General features: G+C 44.7%; 1 protein-coding gene across 5 annotated transcripts in view; it reads right to left on the bottom strand.

Annotated features, from left to right (window-relative positions):
• The window catches only part of Ino80d (INO80 complex subunit D), a 102289-nt gene extending 77134 nt beyond the window's left edge, over positions 1-25155 (bottom strand). Inside the window, exons 1-2 of one of the 5 annotated variants that reach the window (XM_045147595.1) lie at positions 25058-25155; positions 11868-11962 (exon numbers count right to left, since the gene is read on the bottom strand). The gene's annotated coding sequence lies outside the window, so the exon portion shown is untranslated. Of the gene's footprint in view, positions 1-11867; positions 11963-23732; positions 23872-24027; positions 24135-24497; positions 24566-24647; positions 24668-25057 lie in introns of those variants that run through there. The other 4 variants (XM_045147596.1, XM_045147593.1, XM_045147597.1 and 1 more) reach the window with 4 other exon arrangements.
• Between the last annotated feature and the right edge of the window lie 2454 nt (positions 25156-27609).

The raw sequence follows: 27609 nt of genomic DNA, 5'->3' as shown, positions 1-27609 counted from the left end.
GTATGCCTTTAATCCCAGAATTTGGGGGGCAGAAGTAGGAAGATTGTTGTGAGTTCAAGGACACCTGAGACTACATAGTGAATTCCAGGTCAGCCTGGACAGAGTGAAACCCTACCTCAAAAAAAAAAAAAAAAAAAAATCAAGTAAGAAATATTTCTGGTACTTTTGTACACAAAGAATATCTAAAATATTAACCTACTTGATAAGTTACATGCACTATTAAATAAACATAAGCCCACATATTTTTTCACCTTATTAAGAAAAGTTGGACTAATATTTAGCTAATCCTAAATTGCTGATGTGGCTCAGTGGTAGATGCTTGTCTTGCAGGTAAAAGGCCCTGGAGTCAGTTCCTAGTCCTACCAAAAATCCAGTCGCTCCACAGGTCTACATTTTTCATTTTCAGTGTCATTTGACTACACAACCATCACAGAATCTTTCAGGAACTTAGTTCATGTAACACCCTAGAAGTAAGTTTAAAAAGTTATTTACAGGGCTGGAGAGATGGCTTAGCGGATAAGCGCTTGCCTGTGAAGCCTAAGGACCCTGGTTCAAGGCTCGATTCTCTAGGACCCACGTTAGCCAGATGCACAAGGGGGCACACGTGTCTGGAGTTCGTTTGCAGTGGCTGGGGGCCCTAGCGTGCCCATTCTCATTCTCTCTCTCTCTCTGCTTCCTTCTGTCTGTCATTCTCAAATAAATTAAAATGAACAAAAAAATTTAAAAAAAAGTTATTTACAGAAAAAGGAACCCTCCATGATGACACTAAGGCTGTATTTTAGGGCCACAGGGATGGTGGAGCGGATCAAGCCCGTGGTGCACAAGCGTGAGGACCGGAGCGCATGCAAACGCAGCCGTCTGTAATCGCAGCACACCTAGGGTGAGATGCAAGGCAACAACAGGAGGGAGAATCCTAGAAGCTCCAGGCCTCCCTAATCTGGCTAACAGTGGTAACCAGCAAGAGACCCTGCTTCAAACAGGGCGGAAGGCAAGACCAGCATCCCAAAGCTGTCCTCTGTCTTCCACGTTATGTGTCTACACACATACACACACACACACTCACAACAATTTAAAAATTAAAAAGGGATATTTTATAAATCACAGAACTCTGAGGGCAAGAATAAAGGGATACGAGGAGCTGCACGTTCACAGTGATCCTGCTGCCTTAGTCTTCAAATTCTGGGACTAGAAGCCTGCTCCACCACATTTGACTTCTATTATGTTGTTGTTGTTACTTTGTTTCTCAGGGTAGAGTCTCACTCTGGCCCAGGCTGACCTGGAATTCACTCTGTAGTCTCAGGGTGGCCTCGAACTCACAGGGATTCTCCTACCTCTGCTTCCTGAGTGCTAGGATTACAGGTGTGCACCACCACGCCTAACTGGTTCTCTTTTTAATCAGGGTCTCAAGTACCCAGCTAGCCTTAAACACATTCTGTATCCCCAAAGATGACCTTGAACATTTGATTCTACTGCCTCCACCTTCTGAGTTTTGGGATTTCAGGTGTACAACACCATACCTGGTTTTATGTGGTGCTGAGGGTTGAGACTAGGGCTTTGCTAATGCTAGGCAAACAACTACTAACTGAGCTATATCCTGGTCCCATTCCTCAATGTTTTTGAAAATTTTTTTCAGCTAAGTGTGGTGATATAGGCTTATAATGCCTGTACCAAGGTAGCTGAGGAAAGAGGAATGCTGCCAGTCAAGGCTAGCCTGGATTATATAGTATATTAGACCCAGTCTTGAAAAACAAAATAGGGGCTAGAGGGATTGCTTAGTGGTTAAGGCATTTGTCTGCAAAGCCAAAGGACCCAGGTTCAATTCCCCAGGACCCACGTTAGCCAGATGGACAAAGGGGAGCATGTGACTGGAGTTCGTTTGCAGTGGCTGGAGGCCCTGACGTGCCCAATCTCTCACTTTCCCTCTTTCTCTGTCAAATAAATAAATAAAGAAAAAAATATTTTTTAAAAAAATAGCTGGGTGTGGTGGCACACACCTTTAATCCCAGCACTTGGGAGGCAGAGGTAGGAGGATAGCCATGAGTTTGAGGCCACCCTGAGACCACATAGTGAATTCCAGGTCAGCCTGGGCTAGCATGAGACCCTACCTCAAAAATCAATCAATCAATAAATAAGGCCTGGTGTGGTGGTGCACGTCTGTAATCCCAGCATTTGGGAAGCAGAGGTAGGAGGATCACTATGAGTTAAAGACCACCCTCTGAGACTACCTAGTGAATTCCAGGTCAGCCTGGGCTAGCGTGAGACCCTACCTGGATAAAAAACAAAAACAAAACCCAGCCAGGCCTACAATCCTGAGACTGACGTGGGAGGATTGCCAGTTCAGAAGTTGAAGGCCAGTCTGGGCTACATAGTGAATACCAGGTCAGCCTGAGATAGAGCGGACCCTGCTTCAAAGAAAAAGAAGAAATGAGATGACCAGAGGCTGGTGATGCATGCCTTGCACACCTTTTTTAATCCCAGCACTCAGGAGGTAGAGTTAAAATCACCTTGAGAGCTGGGCGTGGTGGCACACGGCTTTAACCCCAGCACTTGGGAGGCAGAGTTTGAGGCCACCCTGAGACTACATAGTGAATTCCAGGTTAGCCTGAGCTAAAGCAAGACTCTACCTCGAAAAACAAAACAAAACAAAACAAACAAAAAAAAATCACCATGAGTTTGAGGCCAACCTTGGACTTCCAAAGTGAGTTCCAGGTCAGCCTAGGCTAGAATGAGACCCTGCTTCAAAAACACCAAAGGAAAAGATAAAAAAAAAAAGGTTCGTGATTCGTCTCCTTGGCTGGTGTGGAATTCAAGGTGACCCTCCTATCTCAGCCTCCCTAAAGGTATGCACCACCATATCCAGCAGCAAAACACTTTTAAATTACTACATTCCCCATTCATGACTCCCTGGGCTGGCCTGAAACTATGCAGCCCAAACTGTCCTCAAACTCATGGTTATCCTCCTGACTCAGCATCCTGAGTGCTAGGATTACAAGTATAAGCCACATATCTGACTCCCTAGTCTTTAATTTTTCTTTTTAAAAATTATTTCTATTTTGAGAGAGAGAGAATGAATGGACACACGAGGACCTCGGCCTCCAGATGCTTGGGCCCCCTTGTGCACAAGCGTGTCACTCGTCTGGCTACATGAGACCTTGGAATCTGAACGTAAGTCCTTAGGTTTCGCAGACAGGCACCTCAGCCACTAAGCCATTTCTCCAGCCCTATTTTTTTTTTTTTTTTCTGTTTTCTTTCTGGATTGCTCAGATTTCATGATTTTACCATTACCTATTGCTTTGAAAGTGAATTTCATTTCTACCAAGGACTAGATTTTTCTTTTATTCTGTGCCTGCCCACACTATATTTTTGCCATTGCTTCTGGTCTTTTTAAAAAAAAAAATATTATTTATTTATCTACTTATTTGAGAGAGAAAGAAAAAATATGGGAAGGCTAGGGCCTCTAGCCTCTGCAAATAAACTCCAGACGCATGCACCATCTTGTGCATCTGGCTTACGTGGATCCTGGGGAATCAAACCAAGTCCTTTGGCTTTGCAGGCAAGTGCCTTAACTGCTACACTTCTTGTCCTTTTTATTCTCTTAAAGTTTTTTTTTTAATTTATTTTTATTTATTTATTAGAGACAGAGAGAATGAGTATAAGAGAGAATGGGCACACCAGGGCCTCTAGCCACTGCACACAAACTCCAGATGCATGTGCCACCATGTGCATCTGGTTTACATGGGACCTGGAGAATCGAACCTGGGTCCTTAGACTTCACAGGCAAGCGCCTTAACTGCTAAGCCATCTCTCCAGCCCTTTATCTCTTCTTTAGACTCCTGTTTCAGAATAACTTACCCTTACTACAGTGAACTATTTGGTTTTTGTATTTTCATTTATTTGCAAGAATAGAACGGGCACACCAGGGTCTCTTGCTGCTATGAACTCCAGATGCATATGCCACATTATGCATCTGACTTTACCAGGGTGCTGGAAAACTGATCCTGCACCAGCAGGCTTTGCAAACAAGTACATTTAACTGCTGGGTATTTTTCTAGCCTCATAGTGAACTGTATAATCACGATTTTCACCTGCTCTGCTGTTTGTGATAATGTTTACCACAATCCTCTTCCCCTGGTGTGGCGATGCTTGCCTGGCACACAAGAAGCCATGGGTAAACTGGATGTGGTAGTGCACACCTGTAATCCTGGCACTGGGGAGGTGTAGGCAGGAGGATCAGAAGTTCATGGTCATCCTCAGCTATACATAGAGTATGATGCCAGCTTGTTGTTACTAAAAAAAGACAAACAAAAAAAACCTCTTTCTTGGAGGTGTGACTTCATGTTTCTAGTTTCCATAAGAACAGGTACCCATATGATGCTGTTGTTTTGGAGGTAGGGGGAGAAAACAGTAAACAGGTTTTTCTTTACGTAGCAAAAAAAAAAATAAGCAGCTATAAGCTCCTTGGTGTCATTTTCTCCTCTCATCATTATTTCTATCAAAAAAGGAAGGATGGCCGGGCGTGGTGGCGCATGCCTTTAATCCCAGCATTCGGGAGGCAGAGGTAGGAGGATTGCCATAAGTTCGAGGCCACCCTGAGACTCCATAGTGAATTCCAGGTCAGCCTGGGCTAGAGTGAGACCCTACCTCGATAAACCAAAAAAAAAAAAAAAAAAAAAAAAAAAAAAAAAGGAAGGATGCACTCTATAATTCAGACCCTCTTGCCCAGCCACTTATGGAGCCCAAAATTCCAATACACCGACCCAACGTTGCCATTTTAGGCACATGGTTAGTGGTTTTGTTCTCCTCACTGTGGGCGTGAGCCACCATGCCTGACTTTTTTTGTTTTTTAACTTTCAAGGGGCTGCAGAGATGGCTCAGCAGTTAAAGAACATTGCTTACAAAGCCTGTTGGCCCAGATTCAATTTCCCAAACATGCACCTAAAGCCAGACAGGTGTTCATTTGAAGTGGCAAGAGACCCTGATGTGTCCTAGTATGGGCTGGAAACACAAATACATATACATGCAAATAAACAAATATTTTAAAAATTCAGGGCTATGCCAGGCATGGTCATGCATGCCTTTAATTTCAGCACTAAGGAGGCAGAGTAGGAGGATTGCATTGAGTTGGAGGCCACCCAGAGACTACACAGTGAATTCCAGGTCAGCCTGAGCTAGCGTGAGACCCTATCTCAAAAAAAAAAAAAAAAAACAAAATCATGGCTGGCTGCAGTGGCTTATGCCTGTAAGAAGGTAAGGTAAGTCACCCTGAAATGAGTTGGGAGGCCAGCCTAGGCTACATAGTGGGTTTTAGGTTGACCTGGTATACAGTAAGGTCCTGTCTCAAACAAACAAACAAACAAACAAACAAACAAGCAAAGGGCTGGAGAGATGGCTTAGTGGTTAAGGTGCTTGCCTACAAAGCCCAAGGACCCAGAGTTGACTCCCCAGAACCCAGATAAGCCAGACACACAAGGTGACACATGTGACTAGGTGGTGCGCACGGCTGGCGTTTGAGAGCAGTGGCAGGAGGTCCTGGCATGCCGATTCTCTCTCTTATAAAAAACACTCCATAGGGCTGAGGAAATTGTTTAGTGGTTAAGACATTAGCCTGTGATGCCTAAGGACCCTGGTTTGATTCCCCAAGACCCATGTAAGCCAGATGCACAAGGGGGCACACGTGTCTGGAGTTCATTTGCAGTGGCTAGAGGCCCTGGCATGCCCATTTTCTCTTCCTCTCTACCTGCCTCCCCCCCCCACCTTCTCAAATAAATAACTAAAATATTTAAAAAACCACTCCATAATAAAATCAGTCATAAAATATATTTATCATGTAATTCTTATAGCACAATTACTTTTATAATAATTATCTACTTCTAATTTTATTTTGTTTCTGAGGCAGGGTCTTCTGTAGCACAGGTTGGCCTAGAACCCACTGTATAGCCCAGATGACCTTGAACTTCTGATCCTTCTGCCTCCACCTCTCAAATGTTGGGACTCCAATCTACGAAACAAGATGTGCCCAAATAAAGAAAGGGGTAGCTATGGGGTATCACAGCGCTGGATACCTCGGGCTTCTCTGTGCTCACCAATGTCAAGAACAGACTGCTCTATCTACCCATAATAATGGATTTCCTCTATTTACTTCATACATAGTACCTCTCTTCTGGCCAGTCCTAATCTAATCCTAAAAAATATAGCTTAGTTGTCACAACACCACACACAGACTTCAGACACCCAAAAGTTACGTGAGCTATAAGTTCACACCTGAAAGGCACTCTGTGTACTTCCCTGTTTAGGCACTCACCAGTCAGTTTTAACTATCTGTTCTGTTGTCTCCCTTCCTAGAAAATAAGCTCCCAGAGGGGACCAACAGTTGTCTGTGCATTAGTGTGTCTATCCCTAGCTTAACACAGGACCTAGAAGTTAATATGTATTTACTGTATGCTTAACATATAAGTAGATTCTGAACCGAAAAAGAACTATTCTAAACTAAATAGAATCTAAAAAATAGTGACTCTTTTTTTTTTGTTGTTGTTGTTGTTATTTTCTGAGACAAGTTCTCACTGACCCAGGCTGGAGATCTTCCTACCTCAGTCTCCCTAGTGCTGGAGTTACAGTCCTGAGCCACCCAGTGGTTTCACTTAGTGAAACAAATCATAACTCTGAATTCCAGGTTGTCTACCAAAGGCTACTACATTTATTGCAGATCATTATTTTTTTTTTCTTTTGCACCACTGGAAGTGGAATTCAGGGTATCATCTATGCTAGGCAAGCACAGTCTTTAAATATTCTTTTTTTGTTTGTTTTTTCGAGGTAGGGTCTCACTCTAGCTCAGGCTGACCTGGAATTCACTACATAGTCTCATGGTGGCCTCGAACTCAGGGTGATCCTCCTACCTCTGCCTCCCAAGTCCTGGAACTAAAGATGTGCACCACCACGCCCAGCTTACATTTTATTTACATTCAGAGACAAAGAGAAGAAAGAGAAGGAGAGAGAGAATAGGTGTGCCAGAGCCTCCTGCTACTGCAAACCAACTCCACATGTATGCACCACTTTGTGCATCTGGCTTTACATGGATACTGGGAACCTTAACCATTGAGCCATCTCTCTAGCCCCCTTCCTTCCTTTTTTAAAACTACATTTCAATGTACAAAATTAAGGCTATCATGTTCTCTAATTCATGATGATAAAAAGCTAAAAAAAATTATTTGAGAGAGAGAGCAAGGGAGAGAGGTAGACAGAAAGAGAACAAGTGTGTCAAGGCCTCCAGCCATTGCAAATGAATTCCAGACACATGTGCCACCTTGTGCATCTGGCTTACATGGGTACTAGAGACTCAAACCTCAGTCCTTTCACAGGCAAGCACCCTAAATGCTAAGCCATCTCACCATTCCTAAGTTCTGCTTTAAAAATTTTTAATTTAATTTAATTTATTTATTTGCAAGAGAGAGAGTGGGAGAGAAACAGGAAGAGAGAAAGAATGGGCGCCAGGGCTTCTAGTCACTATAAACTAACTCCAGATGGTTATGCCCCCTTGTGCATCTGGCTTACATGGGTCCTGGGGAGTTGAACCTGGGTCCCTTGGCTTTGCAGGAAAGTGCTTTAACTGCTAAGCCATCTCTCCAGCCCCTAAACGTTGCCCTTTTTTTTTTTTTTGGTTTTTCGAGGTAGGGTGTCACTCTAGCCCAGGCTGACCTAGCACTCACTATGGAGTCTCAGGGTAGCCTTGAACTCATCAGCACTCCACCTTCCTCTGCCTCCCAAATGCTGGTATTAAAGGCATGCACCACCACACCCAGCCTAAGCATTGCTTTTCAGTAAAAAAAAAAAAAAAAATCACTCTTAAAAAGAAGAAAATCAAGGTGAGCGTGGCAGTGCAGTAGAGGTGAGAGGACTGTAGTAAGTTTGAGGCTACCCTGAAACTGCACAGTGAGTTCCAGGTCTTTAGCTACAAAGACAACTCCAAGAATCTCTGCACCCTCCAGAAGACAGTACAGATAATTAAGTAAATCACACACTCGTTATGACTACCTGAATACAGGGTAAGAGAGATGGCTGTGAGAGCAAGGGGCCCGGAAGGGCGTGAGTTCCATCCCCAGCACCCACTCAAACAGCTGGGTGTGGCCCACAGCCTGTAACCCCGGCCCTGCAGGGAGTGGACACTCCAGGGTCACTGGGGCTCACTGAAATGGCAACTCCAGCTTCAGAGATTCCATAACCAGGAAACTTGCAGAGAAATGATGAAAGGAGGACACCAGACTTTCTCCTCTGGCCTCCACGAGCACATGCATAAGGTGTGAGCGTTTGTACTAATGTGTCCATACATCAGACACATGCAAAAAATTTAGAAGTAATTACTGAGAAGAGACAATATTCACACTCTAAAAAACAAAAAAGGGCATTTCCACAGCAAACACTTGCATGTATTAGAATGCAAAAGTAGAAAGTATGGTTACATGTAAAAAGTACATTTTTAGTTTTCAGGCAAGTGAGGCACTAGAGTTCCGGCCCAAGGGAGGCAGAACCGTAGAACAGCTGAACTCCAAGATGGCCTGGTGCACAGAGAGGACAGCCAGGGTGACAAAGTGAGACTACCTCAATAAACAAATAAACAAGTCCTTCTTAGTACATATATATATGCTGAGATTAACTTAAAATACAACAGTTCACAGGCCTTTAATCCCAGCACTTGGGAGGCAGAAGTAAGAGGAACACCGTGAGTTCGAGGCCACCCTGAGACTACAGTTAATTCCTGGTCAGCCTGAGCCAGAGTGAGACCTTAGCTCGAAAATCCAAAAATAAAAAATAAAAAAATTCAATTTATATTTTCTTTCTTCCTGGAAAATAAGCATACTTTTCTTTGTTTGCTTGTCCCTCCCACCGGTCAAGGTCTCTGCAGGCTGACCTGAAACTCACTGTAGCCCCGGGCTAGTCTTGAACTCAAGGTGATCCTCTTATCTCAGCCTCCCTAGTGGTGGGATTAAAGTCCACCACAACCAGTGAAGATAAGCTTTTTTAAATTTTTATTTATTTGAGAGCAAGGAGAGCGAAAGCGAGCGAGAGAGAGAGAGAGAGAGAGAGAGAGAGAGAGAGAGAGAGAGGGAGAGGGAGAGGGAGAGGGAGAGGGAGAGGGAGAGGGAGGGAGGGAGGGAGGGAGGGAGGGAGGGAGGGAGGGAGGGAGGGAGGGAGGGAGGGAGGGAGAGAGAGAGAGGGAGGGAGGGAGGGAGGGAGGGAGAGAGAGAGAGAGAATGGGTGTGCCAGGGCTTCCAGCCACTGCAAAGGAACTCCAGACATGTGCCCCCCTTGTCCCTTATGCATCTGGCTAACGTGAGTCCTGGGGAAGCTTCACTGGCAAGTGCTTAACTGCTAAACCATCTCTCCAGCCCCTAAGATAAGCTTTTAGCAAAGGCAGTGAATACAGTATTTGCCTTTCAGTAACAACAGCAAAACACTGTGACCAATGCAGAAGAGGATTCTCCTGGGGAGCACTGGAGCAAGGTCACCTAGAATCTCCTTGCCATTAGTTTTTTACCTCTGCTTCTGGAGTGTGTCCATTTCACTGACACAGCACTTTTCTCTAACCGCCAACTGTGATTTTATATTCTGCCACCTTTAAAGAGCATAAACCTACCTACATGCATTTTTTCTTTTTTTTGATTTTTGATATAGAGTCTTGCTCTATCTAACCCATGCTGCCCTGGAATTCACCATGTAGTCTTCAAGCTGGCCTTGAACTCACAAGATCCTCCTACCTCTGCCTCCCAAGTGCTGGGATTAAAGGCATGTGCCACCATACCCAGGCTCAATTATTCTTTAAGTTAGAGTGGATCGAAATTCTTAGAATATTAGTTTTTCTAGTATATTTAATGTAAATGAAAAGAATAGTCTCGTATCCCAGAAGTGGCTACTGTTAAAATCAAGAGTCTTACACTTAAGACTTTAAGGCCTTAGGGTTTTTCCTTTAGTTTATTTTTATAAATGAGTTTTAATCCAAAATCAAGCAAAATAAATAAATAAATAAAGTAAATATAGCTAAGTAGACTAATTTAAAAACCTACCCTCCAGGCTCGGTGTTTAAAGGCACTTGCTTGCCTAAGTACCCATGTAAAGCCAGATGCACAGAATGGCACATACATCTGGCATTCATTTGCAGTGGCAAAAGGCCCTGGCATGCCCATATTCATATTCATTCTCTCTCTCTCCTTACAAATAAATAAAACTAAATAAGTAAATAACAATAACCTCTAAACTAGGCATGGTGATGGTGCACACCTTTAATCCCAGCACTCAGGAGGAAAAGTTAAGAGGATAACCATGAGTTTGAGGCTAGCCTGAGACTACATAGTGAATTCCAGGTCTGCCTGGGCTAGAGAAAGACCCTATCTTGAAAAACCAAAAAGAGTAGTAAGAAGGAAAAAAGAGGAGGAGGAGGAGGAAGAAGAAAGGGAAGAAGAGGAATTGGAGGAGGAAGAAAACCTCCACATATCAATTCAAAAACTAGTAAAACTTGGGGTTGGACAGATGGCTCAGGAGTTAAGGCACTTGCCTACAAAGCCTAACAATCTGGGTTTGATTCCCCAGGACCCACATAAAGCCAGATGCAGAAAGTAGTACATGTATCTGGAGCTTGTCTGCAGTGGCTAGAGGCCTTCGTGTGCCCATTCTCTCTTTTTTCTACCCTGCTCTCTGCTTGCAAATAAAAAAAAATGTATTTTTAAAAATAATTTTTTAGGAGGGAATTACCATGGGATTTTTTTAATAATCATGGAAAATGCTAATAAAAACATTAAAAAAAAAAAAAAAGACTGATGGGAGCTGGAGAGATCACTCAGCGGTTAAGGCACTTGCTTACAAAGCCAAAGGACCTTAGTTCAATTCCCCAGGACCCATGTAAGCCAGATGCAGAAGGTGGTGCATGCGTCTGGAGTCCGTTTGCAGTAACTGGAGGCCCTGGCATGCCCATTCTCTCTCTCCTTCTCCCTGTGTCTTTCTCTCTCTCAAATAACTTAAAAATAAAATATATTTTTAAGCAAAAAAAAAAATAATAATAATAATTTTTTAGCCGGGCATGGTGGCACACGCCTTTAATCCCAGCACTGGGAGGGAGAGGTAGGAGGACTGCTGTGAGTTCGAGGCCACCCTGAGACTCCAAAGTGAATTCCAGATCAACCTGAGCTAGAATGAGACCTTACCTTGAAAAAAAAAATTTTTTTAAAGCCAGGTGTAGTGGCTGATGTCTTTATTCCCAGCATTTGGGAGGCAGAGAGGGAGGAGAATCACCATGAGTTCAAGGCTAGCCTGAGACTACATAGTGAATTCCAGGTCAGCATGGGCTACGGTGAAGACCTGCCTCAAAAAAATTTATCTATCTGTCTATCCAATTTTTATGTATTTAGTTGACAGAGAAAGAGGGAGAGAATGAGAATGGGTACACCAAGGCCTCCAGCCACTGCCAACAAACTCCAGAAACGTGCACCCACTTGTGCATCTTGCTAACATGAGTCCTAGGGAATCAAACCTGGATCCTTTGGCTCTGCAAGGAAATGCTTTAACTGCTAAGCCATCCCTCAAACCTAAAGCAATTTTTTTCTTCTCTTTTTGTTCAAAATAATTTTTTACAGTAGTAAAAATTGACTGAAGAATGAAAATACACCAATTGATATGACTGAAAAAGTGAGGAAACTGTCTATCTCCCATAAACATGAACAATATTCATATAAAGTTCAAACAAGAATATTTAAAAATAAAATAAAAGCTTGTTAAATATCTGACATGTGTCAAAGTCTATTCAACCAGCCCAGTACAAATCAATTTGCATTATGAAGTTAAACCTCAGTAACAATTTAGATGGCCCCACACTATTGCCTTACCTGATAAGGTAAGGGTAGTCTCTGCAGCAGTAGAGGTCACTCATTGGCTCTGGTAGGAATCAGGGATGGGGTTCAAATCTGTTCAATGTTCTCATCTGTAAAGAGAAGACAATTGTATGTACCCCAATGAGTTGCTTACAGAATTAAATTAGGTATTTCAAGAATCATGCTTAGTACAGCATCCAGCACACAGTAATCACTTAATGTGAACTATTACTCAAAGCAGTAAGTAGCAGCTTATTGTTACATTTAATCTAGAATCTGCAGGGATAAAATGAACCCTCCAGCTGCTCATGGTTTGCTAAATAGCACAGGGTAACTCTCCATTAATTCAGTCCTTCCTACCTTCTTGGGGCCAGAGTTAAGAGAATCCATGAAGAAGTTCTTCCTCTGTTCCATATTAAAAATCTACATCTAAGAAGACCTAGCACTTGGGAGGCAGAGATAAAAGGATCACTGTGAGCTCCCACCCTGAGACTACACAGTGAATTCCAGGCTAGCCTGGGCTAGAACAAAACCCTACCTCAAAAAGCAAAAAAAAAACTGAAAATGTTTTGGGGTTAGGGAGGTTGCTCAGGGATTAAAGGTGCTTGCTTGCCAAGCCTGGATTCAATTCCCCAGCCACTCATTTAAATTAGACATGAAAAGTGGCACAAGTGTCTGGTGTTCATTTGCAGCAGCAGGAGATCCTGGCACTCCCATACATCTACATATAACACACGTGAAACCCGAGAGTACATAGTGCATTCCAGGTCAGCCTGGGCTACAGCAAGACCCTACCTTGAAAAAGTAAAATAAAATAAAATAAAAATGAAAAGTAAACTCTAAAACAGTTTTTCCTACATTTATTACAGTACGTACATGCTAATTTTCTTACGATGGGAAGAACCAGAATGATCTGTGTGAAGCTGGGGTGTTGTGAAGCCCCTGAGTCAATCCCCAGTAACCCTCCAAAAAAAGACCTCTGACTGACTTGGTTAGAACATTCATTAGCTGCAGTTAATAACCCTTTATAACAAATGCTTTCTGAATTCCTATCCAGGTCAGTCACTTGTTGCAGAAATCCTACATTGCAGGAGATGTAAGTTGTGGCTAAATGCAAATTCCTTTGTTCACAGAATCTGAAACTAATGGCCACTTTGTTACTAAATTCCACATTTTTCCCTGGGCAGTACTTGACACTGTGGACCATTTGACACTTTTCTCTCGAAAATCTCCTTCCTAGCCCTACACTTACATGTCCTTTGGGCAGTTTTGGTTTCTGCAAGGCAGGGTCTCACTCTAGTTCAGACTGACCAGAATGAAATTCACTCTGTAGTCCCAGGCTGGCCTTGAACTCAGAGAGATTCTCCTACCATTGCTTCCCAAGTGCTGGAATTAAAGGTGTGTGTGGAACCACGCCCATCTGGTTCTTTTAATTTTGTACTACAGAGGTGCAATATGAAAGCCTCAGTAAGTGGCCAGTGGCAGACTTAGCAATGCTACTCATTAAAGTTCCAACTCAAACAGGTGCCAGCAAGTTACTGTGCTTTGTTGTTATTTTTATTTTTGTTGTTGTTTTAGAAAAAATACAAGCCTCACCAGGCATGGTGGCTCACAGCAATAATACCAACACTTGGAAGGCTGAGGCAGAAGGATTACTGTTTAGGAGCATCCTGGGCTCCACAGTGAATTCCAGGCTAACCTAAGCTATAGGCTCCAATTTTTCAAGATTAAAAAATCCAAAATTTCTCACAAAACCTAATATTTTCATGTTAGCTGTTTATTGAAATTTCTGAACATACAAGACCAAGTTAATTTATAAATTTGTTTCCTCATCGATGAAAAGACTAATTCATATACAGACACAAAAAGTTTAGGTCAAAACATTACAGGATTTGAATATTTTTACTCTGCATCTACCCAAGATTAGAGGTTATTACTCATGTTTCTAAAGAAAAGTGCAAATGTACACAAGTGCATTTTCCTTTTCCCCAGAATCACTGGTCATCCGGCATCTATACCATTCCAGTGGCCATGTGAGGGCCCTCCCGTCGCTCCATGTGGCCGGCCTGCTTACCTTCTGAACCTGCCTCTCCACTGCCTCTCCAAATCACTGCCACCTGAGTTCACACCCTCTTCGCTCCCCTCGGGAGCTGCCTCCTTTATCTACTATGTAGACCACGGGAATCCTTTATAATACCACAAGTTAACTTATTTGACTGAAGACCTTCAGGATATGCTGGTGAAGTCAAAAGAAATCTACACTGCTTAGCCTAGCAGAGAGATTTGGTAAACCGTTCCACTCAACATTATTCCTTACTCCCCCTACTCCAAGGCCACACAGAACCACAATTTGCAACACAGATACTCTTTTGTCCCCAGGCACTTATTCATACTGATAGGTCCCACCTCCTGGAATCCTAACTCCTCCCATTTGCTTAAGCCCATACTTTAGAGCCTCCACAGACCAGAGTAAAAAAAAAATAGGTTTCCTTCCTCCAGGCTAACCCATTTCTTATCATTCAATGTTATAAATACAGGCATACTTTTCTTCTCTAGTAGACTAAAAACTTCTCAAGGGCAAAGAGTGGTTCTTCCTATGGACAGATTAGGAGCTGGTCCAATGCAGCTGCTCTGTTACATGACTGAATAGAACCTCAACAACTCTGCCATCTCAGGTAAAACACTCAGGGTAAGCCTATTGAGGGCATCCTATACACAGGCCTTCAAAGCCACAGAGATTACTTCAAAATCTTATAGGACAACCAGGGTATCTGGTGGCACCTGTGATCTCAGCTACTTGGGAAGTCAGGAGGATAAGTTCAAGGCCTACATGGACTACAAAGGGAATTCCAGGCCAGCCTGGGCAACATAGTAAGACTTTGTCTCAAATTTACAAAAAGAGGGAGAGATGGCTTAGCAGTTTAGGTGCTTGCCTGCAAAGCCTAATGACCTCCAGTTTGATTCCCCAGTGCCCACATAAAGCCAGATGCACAAAGTGGACCATGCATCTGGAATTTGTTTGCAGTCGCTAGAGATGCTGGGGCACCCATATTCATCTATTCTCTTTCTCTCTTTTTCTCTCTCTGCTTGCAAATGAATAAATCAATATTTTTAAAGGGGGTGGGTGGGTGCAGGAATGGCTCAGTAGCTAAGGTGCTTGCCTGCAAAGCCAAAGGACCCAGGTTCAATTCCCCAGGACCCACATAAGCCAGATGCAGAAGGTGGTGCATGTGTCTGGAGTTTGTTTGCAGTGACTAGAGGCCCTGGCAATCCCATATTTTCTCTTTTACCCGCTCTCTCCAATAAATAATTTTTTAAAAATTAGGTTAAAAAAAATAAAGGCCCAGGCATGGTGGCATACATTCCACCACTCAGGAGGGCAGAAGCAGGGTACTGCTGTGAGTTCAAGGCTAGCCTGGAAGTATGGAATAAGTTCCAGGTCAGTGTGGTCTAGAGAATGAGACTCTGCCTTGTTGGGGGGGGCTGGCAATGGCGAAAGGCTGAGGATGCAGATCAGTGTAGAGCTCTTGCCCAGCATCCACAAGGCCCTGGTTCAGTTTCCAGTACCACCAAAAAATAACCAAACATAAACTCACCAATTCCTCCTTTACCCATATTATCACTCCTTTGCTATTTTGAAGTTTTGATGTGTGATCCCCAATTCTGTGAAGCAGGTACTAATAGTACTACTTTTCACAGATGAAGAAACTGAAGCTTTTTTGGTGATTGCTTTTGAAACAAGATCTCTCACTCTGCAGTGCAGGCTGTACTAGAACTCACTCTATAGCCCAGGCTGGCCTCAAACTCAGGCTGATTCTCCTGCCTCAGACTCACATGCTAGAATTACAGGCTTTAGCTACCAGGTCCACCTTTAAGCTGGGAGTAATAATACTAATTTTATTTATTTATTTTCTTTTAAAGTTTTGTTGTTGTTTATTTTTATTTGTTTATTTGAGAGCGACAAAGAGAGAGAATGGGCACGCCAAAGTCTCCAGCCACTGCAAAGGCACTCCAGATGCATGCGGCCCCTTGTGCATCTGGCTAACGTGGGTCCTGGGGAATCGAGCCTCGAACCAGGGTCCTTAGGCTTCATGGGCAAGCACTTAACTGCTAAGCCACCTCTCCAGCCCTATTTATTTATTTATTTTGAGGTAGCTTCTCATTGCAGCTCAGGCTGACCAGGAACTCACACTGTAGTGCCAGGTTGGCCTTGAACCCACAGTAATCTTGCTATTTTGAGTGCTGGAATTAAGGGCAATGCACCACCACACGTGGCTATTTTTTTTTTTTTTTTTTTTTTGAGGTAAGGTCTCACACTAGCCCAGGCTGACCTGAAGCTCTGTAGTACCAGGCTGACCTTGAACTCACAGTGATCCTCCTACCTCTGAGTGTTGGGATTAAAGGCATGCACTACCAAACCAGGCTTTGATACTAATTGTAATTATTCAATATTACACAGCTAGAAGACCACTGTGATGTCAAAACCCAAATTTAAAAAACATATATTTTACTTATTTATCTATTTAAGGGAGGGAGGGGGAGACAGAAAGAAAGAGAATAGGCACACCAGGGCCTTCAGCCATTGCAAACAAACTCCAAATGCATGTGTCACCCTGGGCATCTGGCTATACATGCATACTAAGGAATCAAACTCAGGTCCTTAGACTTTGTAGGCAAGCACCATAACCACTGAGTCATCTCTACAGTCACAAAGCCCAAACTTTTAGCCAATATAAAAGTACACAACAGGAGCTGGAGAGATGGCTTCGTGGTTAAGCGCTTGCCTGTGAAGCCTAAGGACCCCGGTTCGACGCTCAATTCCCCAGGACCAACGTTAGCCAGAAGCACAAGGGGGCGCACGCATCTGGAGTTCGTTTGCAGTGGCTGGAAGCCCTGGCGCGCCCATTCTCTCTCCCTCTCCCTCTCCCTCTCCCTCTCTCTCTCTCTCTCTCTCTCTCTCTCTCTCTCTCTCTGCCTCTTTCTCTCTCTGTGTCTGTGGCTCTCAAATAAACAAAATAAACAAAAAAAAATTTTAAAAAAAGAAGTACACAACAGCCGGGCATGGTGGTGCATGCCTTTAATCTCAAGGCCACCCCGAGACTATGTAGTTAGTGCATTCCAGGTCAGCCTGGGCTAGAGTGAGCCCCTACCTTAAAAAAGATACACAACAGTTGTTACACCCAGAGGATCCTATGCTGTATGCACACACAAAAAAATAGAAAGGCACTAAAAGGTTAGGTTATTATCCTCCAGATGGAATGAATAGGTCTATTCTTCAAATATTGTATGAACAGATAATTTAGTTACAAAAGAAGCAAACAGGTGAGATACAGTGTTACTAAAACAGAGTGGGCCAGGGGAACTAACATGCCCTGAGTTCCTAGGCAGGGCGAGCACACAGCTATCTCAGAGAATTTCACTTCCATTTCCAGATAAGGAAACCAAAGATTAAGGCTGCCAAAGGAAGAGATGGGATCAGAACCCAACTTCAAGCCCAGCCCAGTTATGTTTGGCTTTGTAATATGCATAATACAAAGATCTCGCCAAAATGTTTGAGGGGGACTAAGGGTGAAACAGGAGTTTACTACACAGGGTAGACTTGAACTCACTAAACGCATAGGCTGACCTAGAACTTGAGGTCCTCCTACCACAGCCACTCTAGTAATGGATTACAAGTATCCACTGCCAGCCACCCCTGGCTAAGAACTGATATGGCAGCACATATCTGGAATGCCACTACTCAGGAGGAAGATGGCTGTGAAGTTCAAGGCAAGTTCCAAGACAGACAGGAGTATATACAGAGACCCTGACTTGAGGTGACAGACCACTCCAGGCTTGAGAGATGGCTTAGTGGTTAAGGTGCTTACCTGTGAAGCCTAATGACCCACGTTCAATTCCCCAGCATCCACGTAAAGCCAGATGCACAAGGTGGCACATGCATCTGGAGCTCCTTTGCAGTGTGCCTGTTCTTTCTCTCTCCCTCCCTCCCTCCCTCCCTTCCTCTCTCTCTCTCTCAAATAAATAAGTAAAGCCAGGCATGGTGGTGCACACCTTTAATCCCAGCACTCTGGAGGCAGAGGTAGGAGGACTGCCATGAGTTCGAGGCCACCCTGGGGCTACATAGTGAATTCCAGGTCAGCCTGAGCTAGAGTGAGACCCTACCTTGAAAAAAACTAACTAACTAAATATATAAACAACAGGGCTGGAGGATGACTTAGCAGTTAAGGTGTTTGCCTGCAAAGCCAAAGGACCCAGGTTAGATTCCCCAGGACCCATGCTAGCCAGATGTCCAAGGGTACACACATGTCTGGAGTTCATTTGCAGTGGCTGGAGGCCCTGGCGCGCCCATTCTCTCTCTCCCCCTCTTCTCTGTTAAATAAATAAATAAAAATAAAAACAAAATATTTTAAAAAATGAAATAAAGGCCAGGTGTGGTGGTGCATGCCTTTTGTTCTAGCACTCGGGAGGGAGAGGCAGGGGGATAACTGTTGAGTTCGAGGCCACCCTGATTATACATAGTGAATTCCAAGTCAGCCTGTGCTAGAAGGGGACCCTACCTCAAAAGAAAACCAAAAAATAAAAAATGTTAATTCAATAAAGCTCATCCTTTTTCCTTCCTTGGAGATGATTTACATGGTAGAATAGACTTGAAGCCTATTTTATAATAAATATTTTATAATAAATAGAAGAATTATAGGGTTGAGGAGATAGCTCAGTGGTAAAAGGCATTTGCTTGCAAAGCTTCCAGCCCAGACTGGATTCCCAGAACTGATATAAAATCAGATGCACAAAGTGGCCCATGTGTCTGGGGTTCCTTTGCAATGGCAAGAGGTCCTGGCACACCCATACTTTCTCCCCTCCTCCCCCATAAACATAAGCCAGGTGTGGTGGTTCATGTTTATAATTCTAACGCTTGGGAGGCTGAGGTAAAGGGTATCATTGTGTGTTCCAGGTTATTTTGGGCTAGACTGAGACCTCTGCCTCAAAAAAAAATAAGTAAATAAAAAATAAAAGAGGAGTCAAGAGTGGTGGCGCACACCTTTCATCCCAGCACTCAGGAAACAGAGGTAGGAGGATCAATATGAGTTCAAGGCCAGCCTGAGACTACATAGTGAATCCCAGGTCAACCTGAGCTGCAGCGAGACCGTACTTTGAAAAAACAAAATAAAAAATAAAAATAAATAAATAAAAGAGGAAATCACACAATAGGAAAGAATCAGAACCAAGTAGTCTGAAGTGGTCTGTCACCTCAAGTGCAGGGAGAGAAAAGGAGGCCTCAAAGTTCACTTTAGCCACGAGCATTGTCTAAAATCACCCTTTGCAGTCAGGGCCTCTGAGCCACATTCACACCTGATACAGGTGAAAAGGCCCTTGTCCGGCTGCTGGGAGAAGCGCCCTCGTAGTCACCCAAGTGAGAAGTAGATGTGACTCCGCCACCGCCACTGTGCATTATTACAGTGCCGCATCCGCTGTGAAGACAACTGCGGCGTCCAAGAAATTCTCTCCTCTTTACCTAGTTCTTCACAAGTCCTCAGGGTAGGAAAAAGGAAGCTCTCCTGGCTGAGAAAATTGCTCCCTAACCATACTCAGATATAAATGGTCAATGGCCTTTCATTACCAAAAACCACGGCTTCAAACCTATTCTACCATGTAAATCATCTCCAAGGAAGGATAAAGGATGAGTTTTATTGAATCAACATTTTTTGAATGCTCAGACTTGGAAATTTCTAAACCCAGCTAACTAAAATTTTCATTCCTCTAAAAAGAGAAATATGATTTGCTGGAAAAAAAGCAAGTGGATGAGATCTACAGATTTCTTTATAAAATCTTTCACAGAAGGGGCTCTGGCACACCTATAAATGTGTTCTCTCTTATTCTTTTTCTCTCTCTGCTAATAAATAAATAAATAATCATTTCAGAAATCTTGATTATTTCAAACTACTCTTTTTATTTTCAAGGCAGGGTCTCGTCATAGCACAGGCTGACCAGGAATTCACTCTGCTGTCCTAGGCTGGCCTTGAACTCACAGTGATCCTCCTACCTCTGCCTCCCAAGTGCTAGGATTAAAGGAATGCACCACCACGCCCAACAACATGTATTTGAAAGAGAATGAGAAAAAGAGGCAGAGAGAGAATAGGTATGTCAGGGCCTCTAGCCACTGATGACAAACTCCAGACACATGTGTCACTTTGTGTATCTAACTTTACGTGGGTACTGGGGAATAGAACCTGGGTCCTTAGGCTTTGCAGGCAAGTGCCTTAACCACTGAGCCATCTCTTCATCCCCAACATCTATTTTTTTTTTAATTTTTTATTTTTATTTATTTGAGAGCGACAGACACAGAGAGAAAGACAGATAGAGAGAGAGAGAGAATGGGCGCGCCAGGGCTTCCAGCCTCTGCAAACGAACTCCAGACACATGCGCCCCCTTGTGCATCTGGCTAACGTGGGACCTGGGGAACCGAGCCTCGAACCGGGGTCCTGAGGCTTCACAGGCAAGCGCTTAACCGCTCAGCCATCTCTCCAGCCCGCAACATCTATTTTTTAAACTAAACTTTCATAGTAAAAAAAAACAACAAAAAAAAAAAACATTTGCCAGGTGTGGTGGCTCATGCCTATAATTCCAGCACTCAAGAGGCAGAAGTAAGAGGGTTGCCATGATTTTGAGGCCACCCTGCGACCACAGAGTGAATTCCAGGGTAGCTTGGGCTAGAGTGAGACCCTGCCTTGAAAAAAAAATTGTGTGTGTGTGTGTGTATTCCTATCAATTTAAAACTAATTCAGTGGGGCTGAAGAGATGCCTCAGTGGTTAAGGCACTTGCTTGCAAAGCCTGATAACCTGGGTTCAATTTCCCCATACCCAGATAAAGCCAGATGCACAGAGTAGCACATGAGTCTAGAGTTTGCAGTGGCAGGAGGCTCTGGCATGCCCATTCTCATTCTCTCTCTCTTTGCAAATAAATATAAAGTGCCAGTGCGTGGTATGCACGCTTTTAATCCCAGCAATGGGGAGGCAGAGGTAGGAGGATCATTGGATCACCATGAGTTCAAGGCCACCTTGAGACTACATAGTGAATTCCAGGTCAGCCTGAGCTAGTATGGAACCATAACTCAAAATATATATATATATATATATATATATATATATAACAATAATAAGGAAATAAAACTTGGCTGGAGAGATGGCTCAGCGGTTAAGGCACTTGCCAGGAAAGCCTAATGACCCGGCTCAATTCCTTAGTACCCATGTAAAACCAGACCACTAAGTGGCCAGAGGCCCTACCACCCATTCTCTCTCCTTACTTGCAAATAAATGAAGCCCTGGCATGCCCACTCTCTCTCTGCTTGCAAATAAGTAAATATTTTAAAAAATTAAATAAAACTAATTCAAGCTAGGCATGGTGGCACATGCCTTCAACCTCAGCAGAAGTAGGAGGATCACTATAAATAAATAAATAAAACTAATTCAATATGTTCCCTGAAAGTATTTTATGAATTTTAAATAAAATATACCTTCTTGTTTTAACTTTTTTTTGTTGTTTTTATTTATTTATTTATTTAGTTAGTTAGTTAGTTAGTTAGTTATTTTGAGGTAGGGTCTCACTCTAGTCCAGGCTGACCTGGAATTAACTATAGTCTCACGGTGGCTTCAAACTCATGGTGATCCTCCTACCTCTGCCTCCCAAGTGCTGTGATTAAAGGCGTGCGCCACCATGCCCGGCTTTAAATATAACTAAATATAGCTTTTAAGACATTTCCATTCCTTCAGGAATAAAATAGCCCATGATCTGATTAAAGCAGGAAAGCAAAATAAAATACGTTTGGAACAAGGTGGAAAAAAAAAAACCCTATAAAACCTTTGGTATTTGTGCATATATAGCTTTTAGAGGTGTAGGAATACTGAGTTGACAGTATATTTCAAAATAAACTATGAAGGCTAAAGATGGTTCAGTGGTTAAAGGCACTTACTTGTGAAGCCTGATGGACTGGATTCAATTCCCAGGGACCCACATAAAACCAGAGGCACAGTAGTGCATGCATCTAGAGTTCATTTGCAGAGGCAGAAGGCCCTGGCACACCTATTCACTCGTTCTTTTACCCTTTGTCTCGCTTCATAAATAAATAAATATTTTAAAAATAAAATAAATCATGAAATGACAAGATGTGTTTCAACCCTTAAAATGTTCTTGGAAATGAGATTCATAGAATGACTTTTTCTATGCAAATATACCTTAGGAGAAACTATAACAGAAATGATGATTTTTGCTACATGTTTATATGAAAATGCTCAAGTCAATAAGCAATTTCAAGCCAGGCATGATGGAGAACACCTTTAGTCCTAGCATTCGGGATGCAGGGGTAGAAGGATCACTGTAAGTTCAGGGCCCGCCTGGGACTACAGAGTGAGTTCCAGGTCAGCCTGGGCTAGAGTGAGACCCTACCTGGAAAAACCTCTCCCCAAAAAGCAATTTCAATTACTAATATTAAAACAACCATTAAATGGAATTTGCATTTTGGTCCATACAATCTTCATTATGACTTTCTAAATCTAAATGGCTGGTTGCCTCACACAGTAAGAAAACAGTTCTATTTTTTAGACAGACAAAAGGATAGACATCCTTGGTAAGAATCCTACAAAAAGTCGCAGTAAGGGGTCTGACAGGAGTCAGTGCTGACCAGGTGCTGGACTGCCACATTATTACCCACTGCTCTGCAAAGTGGCCAGCAGCTCTCTGTGATCTGTTCTGTAGGCTCCAGTGGTCAGAATGTGAGCCTCCAGCAATCTCCAACCAGCTCACAAGCTAGACACACACACATGCACACAACACACTGACCAAGTCGCCAAAACATATGATCTGTCCACACACGTGCCCACACTGGGCCTGGGGGTGGAAGATCCACGAACATTTCCACAATGACAGTACAAACAGCAGGTGGCCAGTTGTAGCTCCAGGAAATATCATACTGGGCTTGAAAAGCGGGAAATATAGATTTGGAAAATTTAAATTTACATTTTTTAAAAAAAGGCTTTTCAGAACTCATCAAAACAAAACTAACATTGAATTCGTTGATACAAGAGACCAACACCACACAGGGCTTTTCCACAGACCCCTCTGAGTCGTGGCAATAACAAGTTGAATTTTTCTTAAACCCCCACCTTTCTATTTCTAGAGTTCAATATAAGAACCTCACGTAAATCTAAATAGTTACTGTCAAATATATAAATTATTACGCTTTAAAATACAGGTAGACCCTACTTCCAAAGCTGACTTCCCTCCGGACCCTTCCTCCTCGCGATCTTGAAAGCTTCCAAGCGCTCTGACAACCACAGTCTAGCCCGTGGGTGGGTGTGGGTTCGGTTCCCTGAGCTGGTTTTATCGAATAGTGACCGAATTCAAGGGGAAACTCGTACAGCTGGGGGAGGGGGGCTGCTCCTGCCCGGCCCTGCCCCTCTCACTGACAGTTTCCTCGCAGTTCCCTGTCTCTTTCGGCCGGAGCTGTCCAGAAAGGGGGACTAGGGACCCGAAGGAGTCCGATCGGAAAGAGATGGAGGGGGGAAAGTCCATTTGCAAAGCAACCTTGGGGCTTGTGGGGTACCGGGTTAAAAAAAAAAATTAAAGGCCGATAGGCAAAGATTGTGCAGTAGAAACAGCACCTGAATCTACCTCCTTTCCCACCCCCAAAAGCCCAGTCACTAACTAATAACCCTAAGAAAAAGAGAGAGAGAGAAAAAAATCGCTTGAAAACTTTTCCAAACCGGAAGAGAAGGCTTTTCCCCCCCGGCCAGGAGCTCTTGGGGGAATGGGCTGGAGTTGGCAGCCCCGAAAGGGATCGCGGGGAGTGGGGTGGGGCGCGGGCGAGGGGTGCAGGGGCGGAGTACCTTCGATGGCCGGGAACTGGCAAAGAGTTTCCAAATTGCCGAACGCTCTCCCCCACGCCCTCGAGGGTCCGGGGCGCGAGGACCGGGGCTCCCCGAACACAGGGCAGCCCCCCAATTCGGGCCTAAAAGGAAACTTTCCGGGCCGCGGCTGCACCTGACTCCTCACCGCCCCTCCACCCCACCCCACGCCCGCCAGGCCGCCCGCCCGCCCCGCCCCGGCCAGGCCCGGCCCGGCCGCCCCGGAGCGCGAAGACGGAGGAGGAGGGGGGGGGAAATAAATAAATCCAACTGTTACCGGAATCCGGGGGTGGGGGGAGAGACACGCCGGGGGAACCTGGTGGGGGTGGGACGGGCGCCCATTCCCCCACCGCTAGGCCCTGACGCCCCTGTCCCGGCAGCCCCGGGCCTGTCGCCCCGCGGGAGAGCCTCGGGCCGGCGCACGATTTGGGCCCTCAGCGCTGCCGTCCCGCCCCGAGGGCCCCCCCCCCTCAGGGGACTCCGGGGGGCGCGGGAGGCCCGTCGCGCGGGGGCAGGGCGCGGCCGCCGCGGGGCCAAGCCGGCCCGAGGCCTAAGGGCGCCCCCTCTTCCGCAGCACACTCCCCCACCCACCCGCCACCACCCACCCCGAGCCCGTGCAGGCCGCGCCGCTCGCCCCCCAACTCCGGGCCCTGGTCGGACCCCGTCCGCCAGACCGTCGCTGCCGGCGGGGCGCCCCCCGAGTCCCCCCCCCCAAGTCCCCGCCACCCCAGCGCCGGCCCCACTCACCCTTTCATTCTCCGCCCGAGGCCTGGCGTGGGCCGGCGAATCCCCGGCCTCACGTAAGCGCGCTCGCCGCCCGCCCTGCCTGCGCGGCCCAGCCCGCCGCCCTACGGGAGCCCGGGGATGTGGGCCGGGCCTGGGGCCGCCTCTGCTTACCTTTCAGCTGCTTTTTTTTTTTTCCTCGTTTTTTTTTTTTTTTCTTCCTCCTCCCCCCCCCCCCCCAATCTCTTTTTTCCCTCGGCTTGGCTGACAGATCAGAGTGAGAGGAGCTGGCAAAGGGTTAGGAGGCTCGGCTGCTACTGCTCCCCCCCTGGGCTTCAGCTAGAGTCTTTCCCTGTCAGGCAAGAGGGGTGAGGATCATATTTTTATTTTGGAAACGAAAAAAGTGCTCCCAGGGTCGGTGATTATTAAGGGGAAATCCCTGAATATACTCTCCAGCCAAGAAGGCAGGGCTGCCGAGGCTGCACAAGAACAGCCAGCAGCCTCCTACAGCACCACTACAGGCACCGCGAGGACATAACACCACCGAGCGGCTCCTCGGCCCTCCGAAACGACAACTTTCCTACCATCTTGGAGGCACGGGCAAGAGGGGCCGAGGGTGGAGAAGTGCCCTCGCTCCGGATCGAGTACGAAACTTCTACCTCTCGGCTCCGGGGGAAAAAAGTCCCCTCGTCGCCGTCGACAGCAGCGCTCCTGGGGGAGAAGCTGGAAAGAAACTGGGCGTGCACGAGAAAGGTTTTCATTTGCTCCTGGTTGGGGGGGGGGGATGTTTCTGCATCTTTCTGATGGGAAGAAATCGTTACAAGACAGGTTTTCCCATAATATTGCTTTCTATTTTCACTTTTTTCCCCATGTGGGTGGTAGTGATGTTTTAATTTTTTTGGGGGGGGGGCTAATAATGACTTTTCTTCACGGCACGTTCTGTGTGGTGGGCAGTTGGTAAATACTTGTACTTAAAGAGACTTCACAGTCACTTTATCCTTTATTTTGTGCCCATGTGAGCTGTTGTATATAGGAGTATTTATGCTTAAGATTTGGTGTTGCATACTGTCTTCCCAACTTGAGTTTGCTGCGAATCATATGTAAAGAGGTGTCTTTTTGTCTTGCCTCAAAGTAATGTAAGACCTGTTCACTATCCAGAAAGGCATAATACAGCTGGTTCTTTTTCACTGTGCAAATAAAAGCAGTGTGTATTTAAACCCCCAGTGTGCAGCTAACCACATTTCTGGAAATAATCCTAACTCTGTTATGGTCTGCCCAAGAAGAAAGGATACTGTCAACCTGGGGATAGATTCAAAAACGCTTTGGGTTTTCTTTAAGCAAAATTGTTTATTAAGAATTACATATAGATAGCCGGGCATGGTGGCTCACGCCTTTAATCCCAGCACTCAGGAGGCAGAGGTAGGAGGATCACCGTGAGTTCAAGGCCACCCTGACACTACATAGTGAATTCCAGGTCAGCCTGGGCTAGAGTGAAACCCTACCTCGAAAAACCAAAAAAAAAAAAAGAATTACATATAGAAGGCTGGGTGTGGTGGCCCATGCCTTTAATCCCAACACTCTGGAAGGCAGAGGTAAGAGGATTGCCTTCAGTTCAAGACCACCCTGAGACGACAAAGTGAATTCCAGGTCAGCCTGGACTAGAGTAAGACCCTACCTTGAAAGCCACCCCCCCCCAAAAAAAGAAAGAATTACATATACGATTTGATGTGCGTAAAACTTGAATAGATTATTTAAAGTTCAGATCTTTGGTACATTACCCATGCTCCCTGCTTCTTAGAACATAATTGAGATTTTGTTGTTGTTGTTAAAGTGCTCAGAACTTCCAGTGTGGAACCAGCCTGTTGAATAAGTTTTTATAGACTGGGAAGGATGTCATGAGTTTAATTTTTTTCTTTTAATTTATTTGAGAGCGACAGACATAGAGAGAAAGACAGATAGAGGGAGAGAGAGAGAATGGGCGCGCCAGGGCTTCCAGCCTTTGCAAACGAACTCCAGATGCGTGCACCCCCTTGTGCATCTGGCTAACATGGGACCTGGGGAACCGAGCCTCGAACCGGGGTCCTTAGGCTTCACAGGCAAGCACTTAACCACTAAGCCATCTCTCCAGCCCTGAGTTTAATTTTTTTAATGAGCAAACCTTAGTAGATAAATAGGGATCAAAGTAATTCTGACTGATCTTAGAAGTGCTGCCCATTTGCATCAAATCTGGTAGAATTTTACTGGAAGAGAATAAGTTACAGAGACTTTCTATCTTAGTGAAGAAAGACAATAGAAACTGCAGACGTTTTGTGTGTGTTCTAAGGGATGAGGGATCGATTATTTTTGTTTTGTTTTTTGTTTTTTGTTTTTTGAGATAGGGTTTCCCTCTGGCCTAGACTGACCTGGAATTCACTATGTAGTCTTAGGTTGACCTTGAACTCATGGAGAACCTCCTACTTCAGCCTCCAGAGTGCTGGGATTAAAGACATACACTAGCACACCCAGAAAGAATTGAATCTTTGTGTGTGTGGGGGGGGAGGGGTGTTATTGTTTACTTATTTATTTTTTAGGTAGGGTCTCACTCTAGTCCAGCTGACCTGGAATTCACTATGCAGTCTCAGGCTGGCCTCGAACTCACAATGATCTGCCTTTGCCTCTCGGAGTGCTGGGATTAAAGGCGTGTACCACCATGCCTGGCTTTTTTTCTTTCTTTCTTTCTTTTTTTTGAGGTAGTGTCTCGAGTGCAGGCTGACCTGGAATTCACTATGTAGTCTCAGGGTGGCCTTGAACTCACCACCATCCCCCTACCTCTGCCTCCCCAGTGTTGGGATTAAAGGTATGTGCCACCACACCCAGTTAGGAATTGAATCTTACACTAAAAGATTTTATTTTCATTTTAACATATGCCGGTCAACCTAGTGAGAATGAAGTTGTGATATTAGTGTCTTGAATTAGGAGGCTGGTCTCACTGAGATTTGCTATAAAGTGTTTCGAAGCAACTGGTGGCTCCACTTAAAATTTGAGCTTCCAAGTTTAGAAATTGTCACAAGGTTAAAGTGAATTCATGCACATGTATGAGATACTATATTATCCTGTAGAACTCCATCTTTGTCATCAAAATTTATATACAATTCCT

Source organism: Jaculus jaculus, chromosome 4 (genome assembly GCF_020740685.1).
Source record: "Jaculus jaculus isolate mJacJac1 chromosome 4, mJacJac1.mat.Y.cur, whole genome shotgun sequence".
Lineage (NCBI taxonomy): Eukaryota > Metazoa > Chordata > Mammalia > Rodentia > Dipodidae > Jaculus > Jaculus jaculus.
This window is presented reverse-complemented; position numbering and strand designations above follow the sequence as displayed.